At 46.5% G+C, this 19914-nt stretch overlaps 59 non-coding genes across 59 annotated transcripts; all 59 read left to right on the plus strand.

The window, feature by feature from the left end:
- The first annotated feature begins 554 nt into the window (after positions 1–554).
- trnak-cuu lies at positions 555–627 on the plus strand. The gene has a single exon. It is a non-coding gene; the product is annotated as a tRNA-Lys (tRNA).
- Positions 628–722: 95 nt separating this feature from the next.
- Positions 723–796, plus strand: trnat-ugu. The gene has a single exon. It is a non-coding gene; the product is annotated as a tRNA-Thr (tRNA).
- Positions 797–1107: 311 nt separating this feature from the next.
- trnak-cuu lies at positions 1108–1180 on the plus strand. Its single transcript has one exon. It is a non-coding gene; the product is annotated as a tRNA-Lys (tRNA).
- Positions 1181–1644: 464 nt separating this feature from the next.
- On the plus strand, positions 1645–1717 carry trnak-cuu. The gene has a single exon. It is a non-coding gene; the product is annotated as a tRNA-Lys (tRNA).
- Positions 1718–1812: 95 nt separating this feature from the next.
- trnat-ugu lies at positions 1813–1886 on the plus strand. Its single transcript has one exon. It is a non-coding gene; the product is annotated as a tRNA-Thr (tRNA).
- A 311-nt stretch (positions 1887–2197) lies between these two features.
- trnak-cuu lies at positions 2198–2270 on the plus strand. Its single transcript has one exon. It is a non-coding gene; the product is annotated as a tRNA-Lys (tRNA).
- A 480-nt stretch (positions 2271–2750) lies between these two features.
- Positions 2751–2823, plus strand: trnak-cuu. The gene has a single exon. It is a non-coding gene; the product is annotated as a tRNA-Lys (tRNA).
- A 474-nt stretch (positions 2824–3297) lies between these two features.
- On the plus strand, positions 3298–3370 carry trnak-cuu. The gene has a single exon. It is a non-coding gene; the product is annotated as a tRNA-Lys (tRNA).
- Positions 3371–3465: 95 nt separating this feature from the next.
- On the plus strand, positions 3466–3539 carry trnat-ugu. Its single transcript has one exon. It is a non-coding gene; the product is annotated as a tRNA-Thr (tRNA).
- A 311-nt stretch (positions 3540–3850) lies between these two features.
- trnak-cuu lies at positions 3851–3923 on the plus strand. The gene has a single exon. It is a non-coding gene; the product is annotated as a tRNA-Lys (tRNA).
- A 95-nt stretch (positions 3924–4018) lies between these two features.
- Positions 4019–4092, plus strand: trnat-ugu. The gene has a single exon. It is a non-coding gene; the product is annotated as a tRNA-Thr (tRNA).
- Positions 4093–4403: 311 nt separating this feature from the next.
- trnak-cuu lies at positions 4404–4476 on the plus strand. Its single transcript has one exon. It is a non-coding gene; the product is annotated as a tRNA-Lys (tRNA).
- A 95-nt stretch (positions 4477–4571) lies between these two features.
- Positions 4572–4645, plus strand: trnat-ugu. Its single transcript has one exon. It is a non-coding gene; the product is annotated as a tRNA-Thr (tRNA).
- Positions 4646–4956: 311 nt separating this feature from the next.
- Positions 4957–5029, plus strand: trnak-cuu. Its single transcript has one exon. It is a non-coding gene; the product is annotated as a tRNA-Lys (tRNA).
- A 474-nt stretch (positions 5030–5503) lies between these two features.
- Positions 5504–5576, plus strand: trnak-cuu. Its single transcript has one exon. It is a non-coding gene; the product is annotated as a tRNA-Lys (tRNA).
- A 96-nt stretch (positions 5577–5672) lies between these two features.
- On the plus strand, positions 5673–5746 carry trnat-ugu. Its single transcript has one exon. It is a non-coding gene; the product is annotated as a tRNA-Thr (tRNA).
- Positions 5747–6225: 479 nt separating this feature from the next.
- trnat-ugu lies at positions 6226–6299 on the plus strand. Its single transcript has one exon. It is a non-coding gene; the product is annotated as a tRNA-Thr (tRNA).
- Positions 6300–6600: 301 nt separating this feature from the next.
- Positions 6601–6673, plus strand: trnak-cuu. The gene has a single exon. It is a non-coding gene; the product is annotated as a tRNA-Lys (tRNA).
- A 95-nt stretch (positions 6674–6768) lies between these two features.
- Positions 6769–6842, plus strand: trnat-ugu. The gene has a single exon. It is a non-coding gene; the product is annotated as a tRNA-Thr (tRNA).
- A 311-nt stretch (positions 6843–7153) lies between these two features.
- On the plus strand, positions 7154–7226 carry trnak-cuu. The gene has a single exon. It is a non-coding gene; the product is annotated as a tRNA-Lys (tRNA).
- A 474-nt stretch (positions 7227–7700) lies between these two features.
- Positions 7701–7773, plus strand: trnak-cuu. The gene has a single exon. It is a non-coding gene; the product is annotated as a tRNA-Lys (tRNA).
- Positions 7774–7868: 95 nt separating this feature from the next.
- Positions 7869–7942, plus strand: trnat-ugu. Its single transcript has one exon. It is a non-coding gene; the product is annotated as a tRNA-Thr (tRNA).
- A 311-nt stretch (positions 7943–8253) lies between these two features.
- trnak-cuu lies at positions 8254–8326 on the plus strand. The gene has a single exon. It is a non-coding gene; the product is annotated as a tRNA-Lys (tRNA).
- Positions 8327–8421: 95 nt separating this feature from the next.
- trnat-ugu lies at positions 8422–8495 on the plus strand. The gene has a single exon. It is a non-coding gene; the product is annotated as a tRNA-Thr (tRNA).
- A 311-nt stretch (positions 8496–8806) lies between these two features.
- Positions 8807–8880, plus strand: trnak-cuu. The gene has a single exon. It is a non-coding gene; the product is annotated as a tRNA-Lys (tRNA).
- Positions 8881–8975: 95 nt separating this feature from the next.
- Positions 8976–9049, plus strand: trnat-ugu. The gene has a single exon. It is a non-coding gene; the product is annotated as a tRNA-Thr (tRNA).
- Positions 9050–9360: 311 nt separating this feature from the next.
- Positions 9361–9433, plus strand: trnak-cuu. The gene has a single exon. It is a non-coding gene; the product is annotated as a tRNA-Lys (tRNA).
- Positions 9434–9528: 95 nt separating this feature from the next.
- trnat-ugu lies at positions 9529–9602 on the plus strand. Its single transcript has one exon. It is a non-coding gene; the product is annotated as a tRNA-Thr (tRNA).
- A 311-nt stretch (positions 9603–9913) lies between these two features.
- trnak-cuu lies at positions 9914–9986 on the plus strand. Its single transcript has one exon. It is a non-coding gene; the product is annotated as a tRNA-Lys (tRNA).
- A 480-nt stretch (positions 9987–10466) lies between these two features.
- trnak-cuu lies at positions 10467–10539 on the plus strand. The gene has a single exon. It is a non-coding gene; the product is annotated as a tRNA-Lys (tRNA).
- Positions 10540–10634: 95 nt separating this feature from the next.
- trnat-agu lies at positions 10635–10709 on the plus strand. The gene has a single exon. It is a non-coding gene; the product is annotated as a tRNA-Thr (tRNA).
- Positions 10710–11013: 304 nt separating this feature from the next.
- Positions 11014–11086, plus strand: trnak-cuu. Its single transcript has one exon. It is a non-coding gene; the product is annotated as a tRNA-Lys (tRNA).
- Positions 11087–11181: 95 nt separating this feature from the next.
- On the plus strand, positions 11182–11255 carry trnat-ugu. The gene has a single exon. It is a non-coding gene; the product is annotated as a tRNA-Thr (tRNA).
- A 311-nt stretch (positions 11256–11566) lies between these two features.
- Positions 11567–11639, plus strand: trnak-cuu. Its single transcript has one exon. It is a non-coding gene; the product is annotated as a tRNA-Lys (tRNA).
- A 95-nt stretch (positions 11640–11734) lies between these two features.
- Positions 11735–11808, plus strand: trnat-ugu. Its single transcript has one exon. It is a non-coding gene; the product is annotated as a tRNA-Thr (tRNA).
- Positions 11809–12119: 311 nt separating this feature from the next.
- On the plus strand, positions 12120–12192 carry trnak-cuu. Its single transcript has one exon. It is a non-coding gene; the product is annotated as a tRNA-Lys (tRNA).
- A 96-nt stretch (positions 12193–12288) lies between these two features.
- trnat-ugu lies at positions 12289–12362 on the plus strand. Its single transcript has one exon. It is a non-coding gene; the product is annotated as a tRNA-Thr (tRNA).
- A 311-nt stretch (positions 12363–12673) lies between these two features.
- On the plus strand, positions 12674–12746 carry trnak-cuu. Its single transcript has one exon. It is a non-coding gene; the product is annotated as a tRNA-Lys (tRNA).
- Positions 12747–12841: 95 nt separating this feature from the next.
- Positions 12842–12915, plus strand: trnat-ugu. Its single transcript has one exon. It is a non-coding gene; the product is annotated as a tRNA-Thr (tRNA).
- A 311-nt stretch (positions 12916–13226) lies between these two features.
- trnak-cuu lies at positions 13227–13299 on the plus strand. The gene has a single exon. It is a non-coding gene; the product is annotated as a tRNA-Lys (tRNA).
- Positions 13300–13778: 479 nt separating this feature from the next.
- trnak-cuu lies at positions 13779–13851 on the plus strand. Its single transcript has one exon. It is a non-coding gene; the product is annotated as a tRNA-Lys (tRNA).
- Positions 13852–13946: 95 nt separating this feature from the next.
- Positions 13947–14020, plus strand: trnat-ugu. Its single transcript has one exon. It is a non-coding gene; the product is annotated as a tRNA-Thr (tRNA).
- A 311-nt stretch (positions 14021–14331) lies between these two features.
- trnak-cuu lies at positions 14332–14404 on the plus strand. The gene has a single exon. It is a non-coding gene; the product is annotated as a tRNA-Lys (tRNA).
- A 96-nt stretch (positions 14405–14500) lies between these two features.
- trnat-ugu lies at positions 14501–14574 on the plus strand. Its single transcript has one exon. It is a non-coding gene; the product is annotated as a tRNA-Thr (tRNA).
- Positions 14575–14885: 311 nt separating this feature from the next.
- On the plus strand, positions 14886–14958 carry trnak-cuu. The gene has a single exon. It is a non-coding gene; the product is annotated as a tRNA-Lys (tRNA).
- A 95-nt stretch (positions 14959–15053) lies between these two features.
- On the plus strand, positions 15054–15127 carry trnat-ugu. Its single transcript has one exon. It is a non-coding gene; the product is annotated as a tRNA-Thr (tRNA).
- A 311-nt stretch (positions 15128–15438) lies between these two features.
- trnak-cuu lies at positions 15439–15511 on the plus strand. The gene has a single exon. It is a non-coding gene; the product is annotated as a tRNA-Lys (tRNA).
- Positions 15512–15606: 95 nt separating this feature from the next.
- trnat-ugu lies at positions 15607–15680 on the plus strand. Its single transcript has one exon. It is a non-coding gene; the product is annotated as a tRNA-Thr (tRNA).
- Positions 15681–15991: 311 nt separating this feature from the next.
- Positions 15992–16064, plus strand: trnak-cuu. The gene has a single exon. It is a non-coding gene; the product is annotated as a tRNA-Lys (tRNA).
- Positions 16065–17077: 1013 nt separating this feature from the next.
- On the plus strand, positions 17078–17150 carry trnak-cuu. The gene has a single exon. It is a non-coding gene; the product is annotated as a tRNA-Lys (tRNA).
- A 475-nt stretch (positions 17151–17625) lies between these two features.
- On the plus strand, positions 17626–17698 carry trnak-cuu. The gene has a single exon. It is a non-coding gene; the product is annotated as a tRNA-Lys (tRNA).
- Positions 17699–17794: 96 nt separating this feature from the next.
- On the plus strand, positions 17795–17868 carry trnat-ugu. Its single transcript has one exon. It is a non-coding gene; the product is annotated as a tRNA-Thr (tRNA).
- A 310-nt stretch (positions 17869–18178) lies between these two features.
- On the plus strand, positions 18179–18251 carry trnak-cuu. The gene has a single exon. It is a non-coding gene; the product is annotated as a tRNA-Lys (tRNA).
- A 95-nt stretch (positions 18252–18346) lies between these two features.
- trnat-ugu lies at positions 18347–18420 on the plus strand. The gene has a single exon. It is a non-coding gene; the product is annotated as a tRNA-Thr (tRNA).
- A 310-nt stretch (positions 18421–18730) lies between these two features.
- On the plus strand, positions 18731–18803 carry trnak-cuu. Its single transcript has one exon. It is a non-coding gene; the product is annotated as a tRNA-Lys (tRNA).
- Positions 18804–18899: 96 nt separating this feature from the next.
- Positions 18900–18973, plus strand: trnat-ugu. The gene has a single exon. It is a non-coding gene; the product is annotated as a tRNA-Thr (tRNA).
- Positions 18974–19284: 311 nt separating this feature from the next.
- trnak-cuu lies at positions 19285–19357 on the plus strand. Its single transcript has one exon. It is a non-coding gene; the product is annotated as a tRNA-Lys (tRNA).
- A 95-nt stretch (positions 19358–19452) lies between these two features.
- trnat-ugu lies at positions 19453–19526 on the plus strand. Its single transcript has one exon. It is a non-coding gene; the product is annotated as a tRNA-Thr (tRNA).
- A 311-nt stretch (positions 19527–19837) lies between these two features.
- On the plus strand, positions 19838–19910 carry trnak-cuu. Its single transcript has one exon. It is a non-coding gene; the product is annotated as a tRNA-Lys (tRNA).
- The last annotated feature ends 4 nt before the right edge of the window (positions 19911–19914 follow it).

A 19914-nucleotide genomic window follows, 5' to 3' on the forward strand; every position in this document is an offset into this window, starting at 1 on the left:
AATGTATACCCTGACTAGCTCAGTCGGTAGAGCATGAGACTCTTAATCTCAGGGTCGTGGGTTTGAGCCCCACGTTGGGCGTGAACTTTTCTCTTGCGCCTAACCAACTCACATTACAATCTGCGCTCCAAATGCTCTGTAGAGCGGGCTTGCCAACATGCATTGCAAACTTGTCGTGCGCTGTGGCTTAGCAGATGAAAGCGCCTGTCTTGTAAACAGGAGATCCTGGGTTCGACTCCCAGCAGCGCCTGTTGATTGTGAACTTTGATATTTTTCTTGACTAATAATATGACAGTAGCAGGTCAATAATAGCTGTCCTCCAGCTAAGCCTCAAACTTACAACTTCGAAATCACTCTTCTGTATAACTAACTAGAGCTAAAAGTTTTTACCACTCAAAGCACTCTCTTGCTGATCACCAGACTTTGCACAAAGCATTACTCTCCTAATCTCAGGGTTGTAGGTTCGAGGCCCAAACAGACACTCTGACTCACCTTGCAAACTGCAATCCAGGTACGAATGTCAGGTAAATCCAAAGCAGGAGTTTGAATGTATAGCCTGACTAGCTCAGTCGGTAGAGCATGAGACTCTTAATCTCAGGGTCGTGGGTTTGAGCCCCACGTTGGGCGTGAACTTTTCTCTGGAGCGTAACCAACTCACATTACAATCTGCGCTCCACATGCTCTGTAGAGCGGGCTTGCCAACGTGCATTGCAAACTTGTCGGGCGCTGTGGCTTAGCAGGTGAAAGCGCCTGTCTTGTAAACAGGAGATCCTGGGTTCGACTCCCAGCAGCGCCTGTGATTGTAATGGATTGAACTTTGCTATTTTTCTTGACTAATAATATGACAGTAGCAGGTCAATAATAGCTGTCCTCCAGCTAAGCCTCAAACTTACAACTTCGAAATCACTCTTCTGTATAACTAACTAGAGCTAAAAGTTTTTACCACTCAAAGCACTCTCTTGCTGATCACCAGACTTTGCACAAAGCATTACTCTCCTAATCTCAGGGTTGTAGGTTCGAGGCCCAAACAGACACTCTGACTCACCTTGCAAACTGCAATCCAGGTACGAATGTCAGGTAAATCCAAAGCAGGAGTTTGAATGTATAGCCTGACTAGCTCAGTCGGTAGAGCATGAGACTCTTAATCTCAGGGTCGTGGGTTCGAGCCCCACGTTGGGCGTGAACTTTTCTCTTGCGCGTAACCAACTCACATTACAATCTGCCCTCCACATGCTCTGTAGAGCGGGCTTGCCAACGTGCATTGCAAACTTGTCGGGCGCTGTGGCTTAGCAGGTGAAAGCGCCTGTCTTGTAAACAGGAGATCCTGGGTTCGACTCCCAGCAGTGATTGAACTTTGCTATTTTTCTTGACTAATAATATGACAGTAGCAGGTCAATAATAGCTGTCCTCCAGCTAAGCCTCAAACTTACAACTTCGAAATCACTCTTCTGTATAACTAACTAGAGCTAAAAGTTTTTACCACTCAAAGCACTCTCTTGCTGATCACCAGACTTTGCACAAAGCATTACTCTCCTAATCTCAGGGTTGTAGGTTCGAGGCCCAAACAGACACTCTGACTCACCTTGCAAACTGCAATCCAGGTACGAATGTCAGGTAAATCCAAAGCAGGAGTTTGAATGTATAGCCTGACTAGCTCAGTCGGTAGAGCATGAGACTCTTAATCTCAGGGTCGTGGGTTCGAGCCCCACGTTGGGCGTGAACTTTTCTCTGGAGCGTAACCAACTCACATTACAATCTGCGCTCCACATGCTCTGTAGAGCGGGCTTGCCAACGTGCATTGCAAACTTGTCTGGCGCTGTGGCTTAGCAGGTGAAAGCGCCTGTCTTGTAAACAGGAGATCCTGGGTTCGACTCCCAGCAGCGCCTGTGATTGTAATGGATTGAACTTTGCTATTTTTCTTGACTAATAATATGACAGTAGCAGGTCAATAATAGCTGTCCTCCAGCTAAGCCTCAAACTTACAACTTCGAAATCACTCTTCTGTATAACTAACTAGAGCTAAAAGTTTTTACCACTCAAAGCACTCTCTTGCTGATCACCAGACTTTGCACAAAGCATGACTCTCCTAATCTCAGGGTTGTAGGTTCGAGGCCCAAACAGACACTCTGACTCACCTTGCAAACTGCAATCCAGGTACGAATGTCAGGTAAATCCAAAGCAGGAGTTTGAATGTATAGCCTGACTAGCTCAGTCGGTAGAGCATGAGGCTCTTAATCTCAGGGTCGTGGGTTCGAGCCCCACGTTGGGCGTGAACTTTTCTCTTAAGCGTAACCAACTAACGTTACAATCTGCCCTCCACATGCTCTGTAGAGCGGACTTGCCAACGTGCATTGGAAACTTGTTGTGCGCTGTGGCATAGCAGGTGAAAGCGCCTGTCTTATAAACAGGAGATCCTGGGTTCGACTCCCAGCAGCGCCTGTGATTGTAATGGATTGAACTTTGCTATTTTTCTTGACTAATAATATGACAGTAGCAGGTCAATAATAGCTGTCCTCCAGCTAAGCCTCAAACTTACAACTTCGAAATCACTCTTCTGTATAACTAACTAGAGCTAAAAGTTTTTACCACTCAAAGCACTCTCTTGCTGATCACCAGACTTTGCACAAAGCATTACTCTCCTAATCTCAGGGTTGTAGGTTCGAGGCCCAAACAGACACTCTGACTCACCTTGCAAACTGCAATCCAGGTACGAATGTCAGGTAAATCCAAAGCAGGAGTTTGAATGTATAGCCTGACTAGCTCAGTCGGTAGAGCATGAGACTCTTAATCTCAGGGTCGTGGGTTCGAGCCCCACGTTGGGCGTGAACTTTTCTCTGGAGCGTAACCAACTCACATTACAATCTGCGCTCCACATGCTCTGTAGAGCGGGCTTGCCAACGTGCATTGCAAACTTGTCTGGCGCTGTGGCTTAGCAGGTGAAAGCGCCTGTCTTGTAAACAGGAGATCCTGGGTTCAACTCCCAGCAGTGATTGTAATGGATTGAACTTTGCTATTTTTCTTGACTAATAATATGACAGTAGCAGGTCAATAATAGCTGTCCTCCAGCTAAGCCTCAAACTTACAACTTCGAAATCACTCTTCTGTATAACTAACTAGAGCTAAAAGTTTTTACCACTCAAAGCACTCTCTTGCTGATCACCAGACTTTGCACAAAGCATTACTCTCCTAATCTCAGGGTTGTAGGTTCGAGGCCCAAACAGACACTCTGACTCACCTTGCAAACTGCAATCCAGGTACGAATGTCAGGTAAATCCAAAGCAGGAGTTTGAATGTATAGCCTGACTAGCTCAGTCGGTAGAGCATGAGACTCTTAATCTCAGGGTCGTGGGTTCGAGCCCCACGTTGGGCGTGAACTTTTCTCTTGCGCGTAACCAACTCACATTACAATCTGCCCTCCACATGCTCTGTAGAGCGGGATTGCCAACGTGCATTGCAAACTTGTCGGGCGCTGTGGCTTAGCAGGTGAAAGCGCCTGTCTTGTAAACAGGAGATCCTGGGTTCGACTCCCAGCAGCGCCTGTGATTGTAATGGATTGAACTTTGCTATTTTTCTTGACTAATAATATGACAGTAGCAGGTCAATAATAGCTGTCCTCCAGCTAAGCCTCAAACTTACAACTTCGAAATCACTCTTCTGTATAACTAACTAGAGCTAAAAGTTTTTACCACTCAAAGCACTCTCTTGCTGATCACCAGACTTTGCACAAAGCATTACTCTCCTAATCTCAGGGTTGTAGGTTCGAGGCCCAAACAGACACTCTGACTCACCTTGCAAACTGCAATCCAGGTACGAATGTCAGGTAAATCCAAAGCAGGAGTTTGAATGTATAGCCTGACTAGCTCAGTCGGTAGAGCATGAGACTCTTAATCTCAGGGTCGTGGGTTCGAGCCCCACGTTGGGCGTGAACTTTTCTCTTGCGCGTAACCAACTCACATTACAATCTGCGCTCCACATGCTCTGTAGAGCGGGCTTGCCAACGTGCATTGCAAACTTGTCTGGCGCTGTGGCTTAGCAGGTGAAAGCGCCTGTCTTGTAAACAGGAGATCCTGGGTTCGACTCCCAGCAGCGCCTGTGATTGTAATGGATTGAACTTTGCTATTTTTCTTGACTAATAATATGACAGTAGCAGGTCAATAATAGCTGTCCTCCAGCTAAGCCTCAAACTTACAACTTCGAAATCACTCTTCTGTATAACTAACTAGAGCTAAAAGTTTTTACCACTCAAAGCACTCTCTTGCTGATCACCAGACTTTGCACAAAGCATTACTCTCCTAATCTCAGGGTTGTAGGTTCGAGGCCCAAACAGACACTCTGACTCACCTTGCAAACTGCAATCCAGGTACGAATGTCAGGTAAATCCAAAGCAGGAGTTTGAATGTATAGCCTGACTAGCTCAGTCGGTAGAGCATGAGACTCTTAATCTCAGGGTCGTGGGTTCGAGCCCCACGTTGGGCGTGAACTTTTCTCTTGCGCGTAACCAACTCACATTACAATCTGCGCTCCACATGCTCTGTAGAGCGGGCTTGCCAACGTGCATTGCAAACTTGTCTGGCGCTGTGGCTTAGCAGGTGAAAGCGCCTGTCTTGTAAACAGGAGATCCTGGGTTCGACTCCCAGCAGCGCCTGTGATTGTAATGGATTGAACTTTGCTATTTTTCTTGACTAATAATATGACAGTAGCAGGTCAATAATAGCTGTCCTCCAGCTAAGCCTCAAACTTACAACTTCGAAATCACTCTTCTGTATAACTAACTAGAGCTAAAAGTTTTTACCACTCAAAGCACTCTCTTGCTGATCACCAGACTTTGCACAAAGCATTACTCTCCTAATCTCAGGGTTGTAGGTTCGAGGCCCAAACAGACACTCTGACTCACCTTGCAAACTGCAATCCAGGTACGAATGTCAGGTAAATCCAAAGCAGGAGTTTGAATGTATAGCCTGACTAGCTCAGTCGGTAGAGCATGAGACTCTTAATCTCAGGGTCGTGGGTTCGAGCCCCACGTTGGGCGTGAACTTTTCTCTTGCGCGTAACCAACTCACATTACAATCTGCGCTCCACATGCTCTGTAGAGCGGGCTTGCCAACGTGCATTGCAAACTTGTCGGGCGCTGTGGCTTAGCAGGTGAAAGCGCCTGTCTTGTAAACAGGAGATCCTGGGTTCGACTCCCAGCAGTGATTGTAATGGATTGAACTTTGCTATTTTTCTTGACTAATAATATGACAGTAGCAGGTCAATAATAGCTGTCCTCCAGCTAAGCCTCAAACTTACAACTTCGAAATCACTCTTCTGTATAACTAACTAGAGCTAAAAGTTTTTACCACTCAAAGCACTCTCTTGCTGATCACCAGACTTTGCACAAAGCATTACTCTCCTAATCTCAGGGTTGTAGGTTCGAGGCCCAAACAGACACTCTGACTCACCTTGCAAACTGCAATCCAGGTACGAATGTCAGGTAAATCCAAAGCAGGAGTTTGAATGTATAGCCTGACTAGCTCAGTCGGTAGAGCATGAGACTCTTAATCTCAGGGTCGTGGGTTCGAGCCCCACGTTGGGCGTGAACTTTTCTCTGGCGCGTAACCAACTCACATTACAATCTGCGCTCCACATGCTCTGTAGAGCGGGCTTGCCAACGTGCATTGCAAACTTGTCCAGGCGCTGTGGCTTAGCAGGTGAAAGCGCCTGTCTTGTAAACAGGAGATCCTGGGTTCGACTCCCAGCAGCGCCTGTGATTGTAATGGATTGAACTTTGCTATTTTTCTTGACTAATAATATGACAGTAGCAGGTCAATAATAGCTGTCCTCCAGCTAAGCCTCAAACTTACAACTTCGAAATCACTCTTCTGTATAACTAACTAGAGCTAAAAGTTTTTACCACTCAAAGCACTCTCTTGCTGATCACCAGACTTTGCACAAAGCATGACTCTCCTAATCTCAGGGTTGTAGGTTCGAGGCCCAAACAGACACTCTGACTCACCTTGCAAACTGCAATCCAGGTACGAATGTCAGGTAAATCCAAAGCAGGAGTTTGAATGTATAGCCTAACTAGCTCAGTCGGTAGAGCATGAGACTCTTAATCTCAGGGTCGTGGGTTCGAGCCCCATGTTGTTCGTGAACTTTTCTCTAGCGCGTAACCAACTCACATTACAATCTGCCCTCCACATGCTCTGTAGAGCGGGCTTGCCAACGTGCAATGCAAGCTTGTCTGGCGCTGTGGCTTAGCAGGTGAAAGCGCCTGTCTTGTAAACAGGAGATCCTGGGTTCGACTCCCAGCAGCGCCTGTGATTGAACTTTGCTATTTTTCTTGACTAATAATATGACAGTAGCAGGTCAATAATAGCTGTCCTCCAGCTAAGCCTCAAACTTACAACTTCGAAATCACTCTTCTGTATAACTAACTAGAGCTAAAAGTTTTTACCACTCAAAGCACTCTCTTGCTGATCACCAGACTTTGCACAAAGCATTACTCTCCTAATCTCAGGGTTGTAGGTTCGAGGCCCAAACAGACACTCTGACTCACCTTGCAAACTGCAATCCAGGTACGAATGTCAGGTAAATCCAAAGCAGGAGTTTGAATGTATAGCCTGACTAGCTCAGTCGGTAGAGCATGAGACTCTTAATCTCAGGGTCGTGGGTTCGAGCCCCACGTTGGGCGTGAACTTTTCTCTGGAGCGTAACCAACTCACATTACAATCTGCGCTCCACATGCTCTGTAGAGCGGGCTTGCCAACGTGCATTGCAAACTTGTCGGGCGCTGTGGCTTAGCAGGTGAAAGCGCCTGTCTTGTAAACAGGAGATCCTGGGTTCGACTCCCAGCAGCGCCTGTGATTGTAATGGATTGAACTTTGCTATTTTTCTTGACTAATAATATGACAGTAGCAGGTCAATAATAGCTGTCCTCCAGCTAAGCCTCAAACTTACAACTTCGAAATCACTCTTCTGTATAACTAACTAGAGCTAAAAGTTTTTACCACTCAAAGCACTCTCTTGCTGATCACCAGACTTTGCACAAAGCATTACTCTCCTAATCTCAGGGTTGTAGGTTCGAGGCCCAAACAGACACTCTGACTCACCTTGCAAACTGCAATCCAGGTACGAATGTCAGGTAAATCCAAAGCAGGAGTTTGAATGTATAGCCTGACTAGCTCAGTCGGTAGAGCATGAGACTCTTAATCTCAGGGTCGTGGGTTCGAGCCCCACGTTGGGCGTGAACTTTTCTCTTGCGCGTAACCAACTCACATTACAATCTGCGCTCCACATGCTCTGTAGAGCGGGCTTGCCAACGTGCATTGCAAACTTGTCGGGCGCTGTGGCTTAGCAGGTGAAAGCGCCTGTCTTGTAAACAGGAGATCCTGGGTTCGACTCCCAGCAGTGATTGTAATGGATTGAACTTTGCTATTTTTCTTGACTAATAATATGACAGTAGCAGGTCAATAATAGCTGTCCTCCAGCTAAGCCTCAAACTTACAACTTCGAAATCACTCTTCTGTATAACTAACTAGAGCTAAAAGTTTTTACCACTCAAAGCACTCTCTTGCTGATCACCAGACTTTGCACAAAGCATGACTCTCCTAATCTCAGGGTTGTAGGTTCGAGGCCCAAACAGACACTCTGACTCACCTTGCAAACTGCAATCCAGGTACGAATGTCAGGTAAATCCAAAGCAGGAGTTTGAATGTATAGCCTGACTAGCTCAGTCGGTAGAGCATGAGACTCTTAATCTCAGGGTCGTGGGTTCGAGCCCCACGTTGGGCGTGAACTTTTCTCTGGAGCGTAACCAACTCACATTACAATCTGCGCTCCACATGCTCTGTAGAGCGGGCTTGCCAACGTGCATTGCAAACTTGTCGGGCGCTGTGGCTTAGCAGGTGAAAGCGCCTGTCTTGTAAACAGGAGATCCTGGGTTCGACTCCCAGCAGCGCCTGTGATTGTAATGGATTGAACTTTGCTATTTTTCTTGACTAATAATATGACAGTAGCAGGTCAATAATAGCTGTCCTCCAGCTAAGCCTCAAACTTACAACTTCGAAATCACTCTTCTGTATAACTAACTAGAGCTAAAAGTTTTTACCACTCAAAGCACTCTCTTGCTGATCACCAGACTTTGCACAAAGCATTACTCTCCTAATCTCAGGGTTGTAGGTTCGAGGCCCAAACAGACACTCTGACTCACCTTGCAAACTGCAATCCAGGTACGAATGTCAGGTAAATCCAAAGCAGGAGTTTGAATGTATAGCCTGACTAGCTCAGTCGGTAGAGCATGAGACTCTTAATCTCAGGGTCGTGGGTTCGAGCCCCACGTTGGGCGTGAACTTTTCTCTGGAGCGTAACCAACTCACATTACAATCTGCGCTCCACATGCTCTGTAGAGCGGGCTTGCCAACGTGCATTGCAAACTTGTCGGGCGCTGTGGCTTAGCAGGTGAAAGCGCCTGTCTTGTAAACAGGAGATCCTGGGTTCGACTCCCAGCAGCGCCTGTGATTGTAATGGATTGAACTTTGCTATTTTTCTTGACTAATAATATGACAGTAGCAGGTCAATAATAGCTGTCCTCCAGCTAAGCCTCAAACTTACAACTTCGAAATCACTCTTCTGTATAACTAACTAGAGCTAAAAGTTTTTACCACTCAAAGCACTCTCTTGCTGATCACCAGACTTTGCACAAAGCATTACTCTCCTAATCTCAGGGTTGTAGGTTCGAGGCCCAAACAGACACTCTGACTCACCTTGCAAACTGCAATCCAGGTACGAATGTCAGGTAAATCCAAAGCAGGAGTTTGAATGTATAGCCTGACTAGCTCAGTCGGTAGAGCATGAGACTCTTAATCTCAGGGTCGTGGGTTCGAGCCCCCACGTTGGGCGTGAACTTTTCTCTGGCGCGTAACCAACTCACATTACAATCTGCGCTCCACATGCTCTGTAGAGCGGGCTTGCCAACGTGCATTGCAAACTTGTCGGGCGCTGTGGCTTAGCAGGTGAAAGCGCCTGTCTTGTAAACAGGAGATCCTGGGTTCGACTCCCAGCAGCGCCTGTGATTGTAATGGATTGAACTTTGCTATTTTTCTTGACTAATAATATGACAGTAGCAGGTCAATAATAGCTGTCCTCCAGCTAAGCCTCAAACTTACAACTTCGAAATCACTCTTCTGTATAACTAACTAGAGCTAAAAGTTTTTACCACTCAAAGCACTCTCTTGCTGATCACCAGACTTTGCACAAAGCATTACTCTCCTAATCTCAGGGTTGTAGGTTCGAGGCCCAAACAGACACTCTGACTCACCTTGCAAACTGCAATCCAGGTACGAATGTCAGGTAAATCCAAAGCAGGAGTTTGAATGTATAGCCTGACTAGCTCAGTCGGTAGAGCATGAGACTCTTAATCTCAGGGTCGTGGGTTCGAGCCCCACGTTGGGCGTGAACTTTTCTCTTGCGCGTAACCAACTCACATTACAATCTGCGCTCCACATGCTCTGTAGAGCGGGCTTGCCAACGTGCATTGCAAACTTGTCGGGCGCTGTGGCTTAGCAGGTGAAAGCGCCTGTCTTGTAAACAGGAGATCCTGGGTTCGACTCCCAGCAGCGCCTGTGATTGTAATGGATTGAACTTTGCTATTTTTCTTGACTAATAATATGACAGTAGCAGGTCAATAATAGCTGTCCTCCAGCTAAGCCTCAAACTTACAACTTCGAAATCACTCTTCTGTATAACTAACTAGAGCTAAAAGTTTTTACCACTCAAAGCACTCTCTTGCTGATCACCAGACTTTGCACAAAGCATTACTCTCCTAATCTCAGGGTTGTAGGTTCGAGGCCCAAACAGACACTCTGACTCACCTTGCAAACTGCAATCCAGGTACGAATGTCAGGTAAATCCAAAGCAGGAGTTTGAATGTATAGCCTGACTAGCTCAGTCGGTAGAGCATGAGACTCTTAATCTCAGGGTCGTGGGTTCGAGCCCCACGTTGGGCGTGAACTTTTCTCTGGAGCGTAACCAACTCACATTACAATCTGCGCTCCACATGCTCTGTAGAGCGGGCTTGCCAACGTGCATTGCAAACTTGTCTGGGCGCTGTGGCTTAGCAGGTGAAAGCGCCTGTCTTGTAAACAGGAGATCCTGGGTTCGACTCCCAGCAGCCCTGTGATTGTAATGGATTGAACTTTGCTATTTTTCTTGACTAATAATATGACAGTAGCAGGTCAATAATAGCTGTCCTCCAGCTAAGCCTCAAACTTACAACTTCGAAATCACTCTTCTGTATAACTAACTAGAGCTAAAAGTTTTTACCACTCAAAGCACTCTCTTGCTGATCACCAGACTTTGCACAAAGCATGACTCTCCTAATCTCAGGGTTGTAGGTTCGAGGCCCAAACAGACACTCTGACTCACCTTGCAAACTGCAATCCAGGTACGAATGTCAGGTAAATCCAAAGCAGGAGTTTGAATGTATAGCCTGACTAGCTCAGTCGGTAGAGCATGAGACTCTTAATCTCAGGGTCGTGGGTTCGAGCCCCACGTTGGGCGTGAACTTTTCTCTTGCGCGTAACCAACTCACATTACAATCTGCCCTCCACATGCTCTGTAGAGCGGGATTGCCAACGTGCATTGCAAACTTGTTGGGTGCTGTGGCTTAGCAGGTGAAAGCGCCTGTCTAGTAAACAGGAGATCCTGGGTTCGACTCCCAGCAGTGATTGTAATGGATTGAACTTTGCAATTTTTCTTGACTAATAATATGACAGTAGCAGGTCAATAATAGCTGTCCTCCAGCTAAGCCTCAAACTTACAACTTCGAAATCACTCTTCTGTATAACTAACTAGAGCTAAAAGTTTTTACCACTCAAAGCACTCTCTTGCTGATCACCAGACTTTGCACAAAGCATTACTCTCCTAATCTCAGGGTTGTAGGTTCGAGGCCCAAACAGACACTCTGACTCACCTTGCAAACTGCAATCCAGGTACGAATGTCAGGTAAATCCAAAGCAGGAGTTTGAATGTATAGCCTGACTAGCTCAGTCGGTAGAGCATGAGACTCTTAATCTCAGGGTTGTGGGATCGAGCCCCACGTTGGGCGTGAACTTTTCTCTGGAGCGTAACCAACTCACATTACAATCTGCGCTCCACATGCTCTGTAGAGCGGGCTTGCCAACGTGCATTGCAAACTTGTCGGGCGCTGTGGCTTAGCAGGTGAAAGCGCCTGTCTTGTAAACAGGAGATCCTGGGTTCGACTCCCAGCAGCGCCTGTGATTGTAATGGATTGAACTTTGCTATTTTTCTTGACTAATAATATGACAGTAGCAGGTCAATAATAGCTGTCCTCCAGCTAAGCCTCAAACTTACAACTTCGAAATCACTCTTCTGTATAACTAACTAGAGCTAAAAGTTTTTACCACTCAAAGCACTCTCTTGCTGATCACCAGACTTTGCACAAAGCATTACTCTCCTAATCTCAGGGTTGTAGGTTCGAGGCCCAAACAGACACTCTGACTCACCTTGCAAACTGCAATCCAGGTACGAATGTCAGGTAAATCCAAAGCAGGAGTTTGAATGTATAGCCTGACTAGCTCAGTCGGTAGAGCATGAGACTCTTAATCTCAGGGTCGTGGGTTCGAGCCCCACGTTGGGCGTGAACTTTTCTCTGGCGCGTAACCAACTCACATTACAATCTGCGCTCCACATGCTCTGTAGAGCGGGCTTGCCAACGTGCATTGCAAACTTGTCGGGCGCTGTGGCTTAGCAGGTGAAAGCGCCTGTCTTGTAAACAGGAGATCCTGGGTTCGACTCCCAGCAGCGCCTGTGATTGTAATGGATTGAACTTTGCTATTTTTCTTGACTAATAATATGACAGTAGCAGGTCAATAATAGCTGTCCTCCAGCTAAGCCTCAAACTTACAACTTCGAAATCACTCTTCTGTATAACTAACTAGAGCTAAAAGTTTTTACCACTCAAAGCACTCTCTTGCTGATCACCAGACTTTGCACAAAGCATTACTCTCCTAATCTCAGGGTTGTAGGTTCGAGGCCCAAACAGACACTCTGACTCACCTTGCAAACTGCAATCCAGGTACGAATGTCAGGTAAATCCAAAGCAGGAGTTTGAATGTATAGCCTGACTAGCTCAGTCGGTAGAGCATGAGACTCTTAATCTCAGGGTCGTGGGTTCGAGCCCCACGTTGGGCGTGAACTTTTCTCTGGAGCGTAACCAACTCACATTACAATCTGCGCTCCACATGCTCTGTAGAGCGGGCTTGCCAACGTGCATTGCAAACTTGTCCAGGCGCTGTGGCTTAGCAGGTGAAAGCGCCTGTCTTGTAAACAGGAGATCCTGGGTTCGACTCCCAGCAGCGCCTGTGATTGTAATGGATTGAACTTTGCTATTTTTCTTGACTAATAATATGACAGTAGCAGGTCAATAATAGCTGTCCTCCAGCTAAGCCTCAAACTTACAACTTCGAAATCACTCTTCTGTATAACTAACTAGAGCTAAAAGTTTTTACCACTCAAAGCACTCTCTTGCTGATCACCAGACTTTGCACAAAGCATTACTCTCCTAATCTCAGGGTTGTAGGTTCGAGGCCCAAACAGACACTCTGACTCACCTTGCAAACTGCAATCCAGGTACGAATGTCAGGTAAATCCAAAGCAGGAGTTTGAATGTATAGCCTGACTAGCTCAGTCGGTAGAGCATGAGACTCTTAATCTCAGGGTCGTGGGTTCGAGCCCCACGTTGGGCGTGAACTTTTCTCTGGCGCGTAACCAACTCACATTACAATCTGCGCTCCACATGCTCTGTAGAGCGGGCTTGCCAACGTGCATTGCAAACTTGTCGGGCGCTGTGGCTTAGCAGGTGAAAGCGCCTGTCTTGTAAACAGGAGATCCTGGGTTCGACTCCCAGCAGCGCCTGTGATTGTAATGGATTGAACTTTGCTATTTTTCTTGACTAATAATATGACAGTAGCAGGTCAATAATAGCTGTCCTCCAGCTAAGCCTCAAACTTACAACTTCGAAATCACTCTTCTGTATAACTAACTAGAGCTAAAAGTTTTTACCACTCAAAGCACTCTCTTGCTGATCACCAGACTTTGCACAAAGCATTACTCTCCTAATCTCAGGGTTGTAGGTTCGAGGCCCAAACAGACACTCTGACTCACCTTGCAAACTGCAATCCAGGTACGAATGTCAGGTAAATCCAAAGCAGGAGTTTGAATGTATAGCCTGACTAGCTCAGTCGGTAGAGCATGAGACTCTTAATCTCAGGGTCGTGGGTTCGAGCCCCACGTTGGGCGTGAACTTTTCTCTTGCGCGTAACCAACTCACATTACAATCTGCGCTCCACATGCTCTGTAGAGCGGGCTTGCCAACGTGCATTGCAAACTTGTCGGGCGCTGTGGCTTAGCAGGTGAAAGCGCCTGTCTTGTAAACAGGAGATCCTGGGTTCGACTCCCAGCAGCCCTGTGATTGTAATGGATTGAACTTTGCTATTTTTCTTGACTAATAATATGACAGTAGCAGGTCAATAATAGCTGTCCTCCAGCTAAGCCTCAAACTTACAACTTCGAAATCACTCTTCTGTATAACTAACTAGAGCTAAAAGTTTTTACCACTCAAAGCACTCTCTTGCTGATCACCAGACTTTGCACAAAGCATTACTCTCCTAATCTCAGGGTTGTAGGTTCGAGGCCCAAACAGACACTCTGACTCACCTTGCAAACTGCAATCCAGGTACGAATGTCAGGTAAATCCAAAGCAGGAGTTTGAATGTATAGCCTGACTAGCTCAGTCGGTAGAGCATGAGACTCTTAATCTCAGGGTCGTGGGTTCGAGCCCCACGTTGGGCGTGAACTTTTCTCTGGAGCGTAACCAACTCACATTACAATCTGCGCTCCACATGCTCTGTAGAGCGGGCTTGCCAACGTGCATTGCAAACTTGTCGGGCGCTGTGGCTTAGCAGGTGAAAGCGCCTGTCTTGTAAACAGGAGATCCTGGGTTCGACTCCCAGCAGCGCCTGTGATTGTAATGGATTGAACTTTGCTATTTTTCTTGACTAATAATATGACAGTAGCAGGTCAATAATAGCTGTCCTCCAGCTAAGCCTCAAACTTACAACTTCGAAATCACTCTTCTGTATAACTAACTAGAGCTAAAAGTTTTTACCACTCAAAGCACTCTCTTGCTGATCACCAGACTTTGCACAAAGCATTACTCTCCTAATCTCAGGGTTGTAGGTTCGAGGCCCAAACAGACACTCTGACTCACCTTGCAAACTGCAATCCAGGTACGAATGTCAGGTAAATCCAAAGCAGGAGTTTGAATGTATAGCCTGACTAGCTCAGTCGGTAGAGCATGAGACTCTTAATCTCAGGGTCGTGGGTTCGAGCCCCACGTTGGGCGTGAACTTTTCTCTGGCGCGTAACCAACTCACATTACAATCTGCGCTCCACATGCTCTGTAGAGCGGGCTTGCCAACGTGCATTGCAAACTTGTCTGGGCGCTGTGGCTTAGCAGGTGAAAGCGCCTGTCTTGTAAACAGGAGATCCTGGGTTCGACTCCCAGCAGCGCCTGTGATTGTAATGGATTGAACTTTGCTATTTTTCTTGACTAATAATATGACAGTAGCAGGTCAATAATAGCTGTCCTCCAGCTAAGCCTCAAACTTACAACTTCGAAATCACTCTTCTGTATAACTAACTAGAGCTAAAAGTTTTTACCACTCAAAGCACTCTCTTGCTGATCACCAGACTTTGCACAAAGCATTACTCTCCTAATCTCAGGGTTGTAGGTTCGAGGCCCAAACAGACACTCTGACTCACCTTGCAAACTGCAATCCAGGTACGAATGTCAGGTAAATCCAAAGCAGGAGTTTGAATGTATAGCCTGACTAGCTCAGTCGGTAGAGCATGAGACTCTTAATCTCAGGGTCGTGGGTTCGAGCCCCACGTTGGGCGTGAACTTTTCTCTGGAGCGTAACCAACTCACATTACAATCTGCGCTCCACATGCTCTGTAGAGCGGGCTTGCCAACGTGCATTGCAAACTTGTCGGGCGCTGTGGCTTAGCAGGTGAAAGCGCCTGTCTTGTAAACAGGAGATCCTGGGTTCGACTCCCAGCAGCGCCTGTGATTGTAATGGATTGAACTTTGCTATTTTTCTTGACTAATAATATGACAGTAGCAGGTCAATAATAGCTGTCCTCCAGCTAAGCCTCAAACTTACAACTTCGAAATCACTCTTCTGTATAACTAACTAGAGCTAAAAGTTTTTACCACTCAAAGCACTCTCTTGCTGATCACCAGACTTTGCACAAAGCATTACTCTCCTAATCTCAGGGTTGTAGGTTCGAGGCCCAAACAGACACTCTGACTCACCTTGCAAACTGCAATCCAGGTACGAATGTCAGGTAAATCCAAAGCAGGAGTTTGAATGTATAGCCTGACTAGCTCAGTCGGTAGAGCATGAGACTCTTAATCTCAGGGTCGTGGGTTCGAGCCCCACGTTGGGCGTGAACTTTTCTCTTGCGCGTAACCAACTCACATTACAATCTGCGCTCCACATGCTCTGTAGAGCGGGCTTGCCAACGTGCATTGCAAACTTGTCGGGCGCTGTGGCTTAGCAGGTGAAAGCGCCTGTCTTGTAAACAGGAGATCCTGGGTTCGACTCCCAGCAGCGCCTGTGATTGTAATGGATTGAACTTTGCTATTTTTCTTGACTAATAATATGACAGTAGCAGGTCAATAATAGCTGTCCTCCAGCTAAGCCTCAAACTTACAACTTCGAAATCACTCTTCTGTATAACTAACTAGAGCTAAAAGTTTTTACCACTCAAAGCACTCTCTTGCTGATCACCAGACTTTGCACAAAGCATTACTCTCCTAATCTCAGGGTTGTAGGTTCGAGGCCCAAACAGACACTCTGACTCACCTTGCAAACTGCAATCCAGGTACGAATGTCAGGTAAATCCAAAGCAGGAGTTTGAATGTATAGCCTGACTAGCTCAGTCGGTAGAGCATGAGACTCTTAATCTCAGGGTCGTGGGTTCGAGCCCCACGTTGGGCGTGAACTTTTCTCTGGAGAGTAACCAACTCACATTACAATCTGCGCTCCACATGCTCTGTAGAGCGGGCTTGCCAACGTACTTGTCTGGCGATGTGGCTTAGCAGGTGAAAGCGCCTGTCTTGTAAACAGGAGATCCTGGGTTCGACTCCCAGCAGCGCTTGTAATGGATTGAACTTTGCTATTTTTCTTGACTAATAATATGACAGTAGCAGGTCAATAATAGCTGTCCTCCAGCTAAGCCTCAAACTTACAACTTCGAAATCACTCTTCTGTATAACTAACTAGAGCTAAAAGTTTTTACCACTCAAAGCACTCTCTTGCTGATCACCAGACTTTGCACAAAGCATTACTCTCCTAATCTCAGGGTTGTAGGTTCGAGGCCAAAACAGACACTCTGACTCACCTTGCAAACTGCAATCCAGGTACGAATGTCAGGTAAATCCAAAGCAGGAGTTTGAATGTATAGCCTGACTAGCTCAGTCGGTAGAGCATGAGACTCTTAATCTCAGGGTCGTGGCTTCGAGACCCACGTTGGGCGTGTACTTTTCTCTGGAGCGTAACCAACTCACATTACAATCTGCGCCTCCGCATGCTCTGTAGAGCGGGCTTGCCAACGTGCATTGCAAACTTGTCGGGCGCTGTGGCTTAGCAGGTGAAAGCGCCTGTCTTGTAAACAGGAGATCCTGGGTTCGACTCCCAGCATTGATTGTAATGGATTGAACTTTGCTATTTTTCTTGACTAATAATATGACAGTAGCAGGTCAATAATAGCTGTCCTCCAGCTAAGCCTCAAACTTACAACTTCGAAATCACTCTTCTGTATAACTAACTAGAGCTAAAAGTTTTTACCACTCAAAGCACTCTCTTGCTGATCACCAGACTTTGCACAAAGCATTACTCTCCTAATCTCAGGGTTGTAGGTTCGAGGCCCAAACAGACACTCTGACTCACCTTGCAAACTGCAATCCAGGTACGAATGTCAGGTAAATCCAAAGCAGGAGTTTGAATGTATAGCCTGACTAGCTCAGTCGGTAGAGCATGAGACTCTTAATCTCAGGGTCGTGGGTTCGAGCCCCACGTTGGGCGTGAACTTTTCTCTTGGAGCGTAACCAACTCACATTACAATCTGCCCTCCACATGCTCTGTAGAGCGGGCTTGCCAACGTGCATTGCAAACTTGTCGGGCGCTGTGGCTTAGCAGGTGAAAGCGCCTGTCTTGTAAACAGGAGATCCTGGGTTCGACTCCCAGCAGTGATTGTAATGGATTGAACTTTGCTATTTTTCTTGACTAATAATATGACAGTAGCAGGTCAATAATAGCTGTCCTCCAGCTAAGCCTCAAACTTACAACTTCGAAATCACTCTTCTGTATAACTAACTAGAGCTAAAAGTTTTTACCACTCAAAGCACTCTCTTGCTGATCACCAGACTTTGCACAAAGCATTACTCTCCTAATCTCAGGGTTGTAGGTTCGAGGCCCAAACAGACACTCTGACTCACCTTGCAAACTGCAATCCAGGTACGAATGTCAGGTAAATCCAAAGCAGGAGTTTGAATGTATAGCCTGACTAGCTCAGTCGGTAGAGCATGAGACTCTTAATCTCAGGGTCGTGGGTTCGAGCCCCACGTTGGGCGTGAACTTTTCTCTGGAGCGTAACCAACTCACATTACAATCTGCGCTCCACATGCTCTGTAGAGCGGGCTTGCCAACGTGCATTGCAAACTTGTCTGGGCGCTGTGGCTTAGCAGGTGAAAGCGCCTGTCTTGTAAACAGGAGATCCTGGGTTCGACTCCCAGCAGCGCCTTGATTGTAATGGATTGAACTTTGCTATTTTTCTTGACTAATAATATGACAGTAGCAGGTCAATAATAGCTGTCCTCCAGCTAAGCCTCAAACTTACAACTTCGAAATCACTCTTCTGTATAACTAACTAGAGCTAAAAGTTTTTACCACTCAAAGCACTCTCTTGCTGATCACCAGACTTTGCACAAAGCATTACTCTCCTAATCTCAGGGTTGTAGGTTCGAGGCCCAAACAGACACTCTGACTCACCTTGCAAACTGCAATCCAGGTACGAATGTCAGGTAAATCCAAAGCAGGAGTTTGAATGTATAGCCTGACTAGCTCAGTCGGTAGAGCATGAGACTCTTAATCTCAGGGTCGTGGGTTCGAGCCCCACGTTGGGCGTGAACTTTTCTCTTGCGCGTAACCAACTCACATTACAATCTGCGCTCCACATGCTCTGTAGAGCGGGCTTGCCAACGTGCATTGCAAACTTGTCGGGCGCTGTGGCTTAGCAGGTGAAAGCGCCTGTCTTGTAAACAGGAGATCCTGGGTTCGACTCCCAGCAGCGCCTTGATTGTAATGGATTGAACTTTGCTATTTTTCTTGACTAATAATATGACAGTAGCAGGTCAATAATAGCTGTCCTCCAGCTAAGCCTCAAACTTACAACTTCGAAATCACTCTTCTGTATAACTAACTAGAGCTAAAAGTTTTTACCACTCAAAGCACTCTCTTGCTGATCACCAGACTTTGCACAAAGCATTACTCTCCTAATCTCAGGGTTGTAGGTTCGAGGCCCAAACAGACACTCTGACTCACCTTGCAAACTGCAATCCAGGTACGAATGTCAGGTAAATCCAAAGCAGGAGTTTGAATGTATAGCCTGACTAGCTCAGTCGGTAGAGCATGAGACTCTTAATCTCAGGGTCGTGGGTTCGAGCCCCACGTTGGGCGTGAACTTTTCTCTTGCGCGTAACCAACTCACATTACAATCTGCGCTCCACATGCTCTGTAGAGCGGGCTTGCCAACGTGCATTGCAAACTTGTCTGGGCGCTGTGGCTTAGCAGGTGAAAGCGCCTGTCTTGTAAACAGGAGATCCTGGGTTCGACTCCCAGCAGCGCCTGTGATTGTAATGGATTGAACTTTGCTATTTTTCTTGACTAATAATATGACAGTAGCAGGTCAATAATAGCTGTCCTCCAGCTAAGCCTCAAACTTACAACTTCGAAATCACTCTTCTGTATAACTAACTAGAGCTAAAAGTTTTTACCACTCAAAGCACTCTCTTGCTGATCACCAGACTTTGCACAAAGCATTACTCTCCTAATCTCAGGGTTGTAGGTTCGAGGCCCAAACAGACACTCTGACTCACCTTGCAAACTGCAATCCAGGTACGAATGTCAGGTAAATCCAAAGCAGGAGTTTGAATGTATAGCCTGACTAGCTCAGTCGGTAGAGCATGAGACTCTTAATCTCAGGGTCGTGGGTTCGAGCCCCACGTTGGGCGTGAACTTTTCTCTGGAGCGTAACCAACTCACATTACAATCTGCGCTCCACATGCTCTGTAGAGCGGGCTTGCCAACGTGCATTGCAAACTTGTCTGGCGCTGTGGCTTAGCAGGTGAAAGCGCCTGTCTTGTAAACAGGAGATCCTGGGTTCGACTCCCAGCAGCGCCTGTGATTGTAATGGATTGAACTTTGCTATTTTTCTTGACTAATAATATGACAGTAGCAGGTCAATAATAGCTGTCCTCCAGCTAAGCCTCAAACTTACAACTTCGAAATCACTCTTCTGTATAACTAACTAGAGCTAAAAGTTTTTACCACTCAAAGCACTCTCTTGCTGATCACCAGACTTTGCACAAAGCATTACTCTCCTAATCTCAGGGTTGTAGGTTCGAGGCCCAAACAGACACTCTGACTCACCTTGCAAACTGCAATCCAGGTACGAATGTCAGGTAAATCCAAAGCAGGAGTTTGAATGTATAGCCTGACTAGCTCAGTCGGTAGAGCATGAGACTCTTAATCTCAGGGTCGTGGGTTCGAGCCCCACGTTGGGCGTGAA

Source organism: Coregonus clupeaformis, chromosome 10 (genome assembly GCF_020615455.1).
Source record: "Coregonus clupeaformis isolate EN_2021a chromosome 10, ASM2061545v1, whole genome shotgun sequence".
NCBI lineage: Eukaryota > Metazoa > Chordata > Actinopteri > Salmoniformes > Salmonidae > Coregonus > Coregonus clupeaformis.